At 36.5% G+C, this 3,967-nt stretch overlaps 1 protein-coding gene across 1 annotated transcript in view; it reads right to left on the reverse strand.

Moving 5' to 3' along the window:
- Positions 1-3,967, reverse strand: part of MAGI2 (membrane associated guanylate kinase, WW and PDZ domain containing 2) — a 1,340,884-nt gene that overhangs the window by 623,004 nt on the left and 713,913 nt on the right. The window lies entirely within an intron of this gene.

The raw sequence follows: 3,967 nt of genomic DNA on the forward strand, positions 1-3,967 counted from the left end.
CTCCAAAAGACACAGATTGGCTGAATGGATACAAAAACAAGACCCATATATTTGCTGTCTACAAGAGACCCACTTCAGACCTAGAGACACATACAGACTGAAAGTAAGGGGATGGAAAAAGATATTTCATACAAATGGAAACCAAAAGAAAGCTGGAGTAGCAATTCTCATATCAGACAAAATAGACTTTAAAATAAAGACTATTACAAGAGACAAAGAACGACACTGCAGAATGATCAAGGGATCGATCCAAGAAGATATAACAATTGTAAATATTTATGCACCCAACATAGGAGCACCTCAATACATAAGGCAAATACTAACAGCCATAAAAGGGGAAATCGACAGTAACACATTCATAGTAGGGGACTTTAACACCCCACTTTCACCAATGGACAGAGTATCCAAAATGAAAATAAATAAGGAAACACAAGCTTTAAATGATACATTAAACAAGATGGACTTAATTGATATTTATAGGACATTCCATCCAAAAACAACAGAATACACATTTTTCTCAAGTGCTCATGGAACGTTCTCCAGGATAGATCATATCTTGGGTCAGAAATCAAGCCTTGGTAAATTTAAGAAAATTGAAATTGTATCAAGTATCTTTTCCGACCACAACGCTATGAGACTAGATATCAATTACAGGAAAAGATCTGTAAAAAATACGAACACATGGAGGCTAAACAATACACTACTTAGTAACGAAGTGATCACTAAAGAAATCAAAGAGGAAATAAAAAAATACCTAGAAACAAATGACAATGGAGACACGACGACCCAAAATCTATGGGATGCAGCAAAAGCAGTTCTAAGAGGGAAGTTTATAGCAATACAATCCTACCTTAAGAAACAGGAAACATCTCGAATAAACAACCTAACCTTGCACCTAAAGCAATTAGAGAAAGAAGAACAAAACAACCCCAAAGTTAGCAGAAGGAAAGAAATCATAAAAATCAGATCAGAAATAAATGAAAAAGAAATGAAGGAAACGATAGCAAAGATCAATAAAACTAAAAGATGGTTCTTTGGGAAGATAAACAAAATTGATATACCGTTAGCCAGACTCATCAAGATAAAAAGGGAGAAGACTCAAATCAATAGAATTAGAAATGAAAAAGGAGAAGTAACAACTGACACTGCAGAAGTACAAAAAATAATGAGAAATTACTACAAGCAACTCTATGCCAATAAAATGGACAACCTGGAAGAAATGGACAAATTCTTAGAAATGCACAACCTGCCAAGACTGAATCAGGAAGAAACAGAAAATATGAACAGACCAATCACAAGCACTGAAATTGAAACTGTGATTAAAAATCTTCCAACAAACAAAAGCCCAGGATCAGATAGCTTAACAGGCGAATTCTATCAAACATTTAGAGAAGAGCTAACACCTATCCTTCTCAAACTCTTCCAAAATATAACAGAGGGAGGAACACTCCCAAACTCATTCTACGACGCCAATATCACCCTGATACCAAAACCAGACAAGGATGTCACAAAGAAAGGAAACTACAGGCCAATATCACTGATGAACATAGATGCAACAATCCTCAACAAAACACTAGCAAACAGAATCCTACAGCACATTAAACGGATCATACAACATGATAAAGTGGGGTTTATTCCAGGAATGCAAGGATTCTTCAATATATGCAAATCAATCAATGTGATACACCATATTGACAAATTGAAGGAGAAAAACAATATGATCATCTCAACAGATGCAGAGAAAGCTTTTGACAAAATTCAACACCAATTTATGATAAAAACCCTGCAGAAAGTAGGCATAGAGGGAACTTTCCTCAACATAATAAAGGCCATATATGACAAACCCACAGCCAACATCATGCTCAATGGTGAAAAACTGAAAGTATTTCCACTAAGATCAGGAACAAGACAAGGTTGCCCACTCTCACCACTCTTATTCAACATAGTTTTGTTAGTTTTAGCCACAGCAATCAGAGAAGAAAAGGAAATAAAAGGAATCCAAATCGGAAAAGAAGAAGTAAAGCTGTCACTGTTTGCAGATGACATGATACTATACGTAGAGAATCCTAAAGATGTTACCAGAAAACTACTAGAGCTAATCAATGAATTTGGTAAAGTAGCAGGATACAGAATTAATGCACAGAAATCTCTTGCATTCCTGTACACTAATGATGAAAAATCTGAAAGTGAGATCAAGACAACACCCCCATTTACCACTGCAACAAAAATAATAAAATACCTAGAAATAAACCTACCTAATGAGACAAAAGACCTGTATGCAGAAAATTATAAGACACTGATGAAAGAAATTAAAGATGATACAAATAGATGGAAAGATATACCATGTTCTTGGATTGGAAGAATCAACATTGTGAAAATGACTCTACTACCCAAAGCAATCTACAGATTCAATGCAATCCCTGTCAAACTACTACTGGCATTTTTCACAGAACTAGAACAAAAATTTTCACAATTTGTATGGAAACACAAAAGACCCCAAATAGCCAAAGCAATCTTGAGAACGAAAAATGGAGCTGGAGGAATCAGGCTCCCTGACTTCAGACTGTACTACAAAGCTACAGTAATCAAGACAGTATGGTACTGGCACAAACACAGAAAGATCAATGGAACAGGATAGAAAGCCCAGAGATAAACCCACACACCTATGGTCACCTTATCTTTGATAAAGGAGGCAGGAATGTACAGTGGAGAAAGGACAGCCTCTTCAATAAGTGATGCTGGGAAAACTGGACAGGTACATGTAAAAGTATGAGATGAGATCACTCCGTAACATCATACACAAAAATAAGCTCAAAATGGATTAAAGACCTAAATCTAAGGCTAGAAACTATCAAACTCTTAGAGGAAAACATAGGCAGAACACTCTATGACATAAATCATAGCAAGATCCTTTCTGACCCACCTCCTAGAGAAATGGAAATAAAAACATAAATAAACAAATGGGACCTAATGAAACTTCAAAGCTTTTGCACAGCAAAGGAATCCATAAAGAAGACCAAAAGACAACCCTCAGAATGGGAGAAAATATTTGCAAATGAAGTAACTGACAAAGGATTAATCTCCAAAATTTATAAGCAGCTCATGCAGCTCAATAACAACAAAACAAATAACCCAATCCAAAAATGGGCAGAAGACCTACATAGACATTTCTCCAAAGAAGATATACAGACTGCCAACAAACACATGAAAGAATGCTCAACATCATTAATCATTAGAGAAATGCAAATCAAAACTACAATGAGATAGCATCTCACCCCAGTCAGAACAGCCATCATCAAAAAATCTAGAAACAATAAATGCTGGAGAGGGTGTGGAGAAAGGGGAACCGTCTTGCACTGTTGGTGAGAATGTAAATTGATACAGCCACTGTTGAGAACAGTATGGAGGTTCCTTAAAAAACTACACATAGAACTACCATATAACCCAGCAATCCCAGTACTGGGCATATACCCTGAGAAAACCATAATTCAAAAAGAATCATGTACCAAAATGTTCATTGCAGCTCTATTTACAATAGCCCAGAGATGGAAACAACCTAAGTGTCCATCATCGGATGAATGGATAAAGAAGATGTGGCACATATATACAATGGAATATTACTCAGCCATAAAAAGAAATGAAATTGAGCTATTTGTAATGTGGTGTATAGACCTAGAGTCTGTCATACAGAGTGAAGTAAGTCAGAAAGAGAAAGACAAATACCATATGCTAACACATATATATGGAATTTAAGGAAAAAAATGTCATGAAGAACCTATGGGTAAGACAGGAATAAAGACACAGACCTTCTAGAGAATGGACTTGAGGATATGGGGAGGGGGAAGGGTAAGGTGTGACAAAGCGCAAGAGAGGCATGGACATATATACACTACCAAACGTAAGGTAGATAGCTAGTGGGAAGCAGCCGCATAGCACAGGGAGATCAGCTCGGTGCTTTGTGACCACC

The sequence above is a fragment of the Monodon monoceros genome, unplaced genomic scaffold (genome assembly GCF_005190385.1).
Source record: "Monodon monoceros isolate NGI ecotype Baffin Bay Population unplaced genomic scaffold, NGI_Narwhal_1 Super_Scaffold_2, whole genome shotgun sequence".
NCBI lineage: Eukaryota > Metazoa > Chordata > Mammalia > Artiodactyla > Monodontidae > Monodon > Monodon monoceros.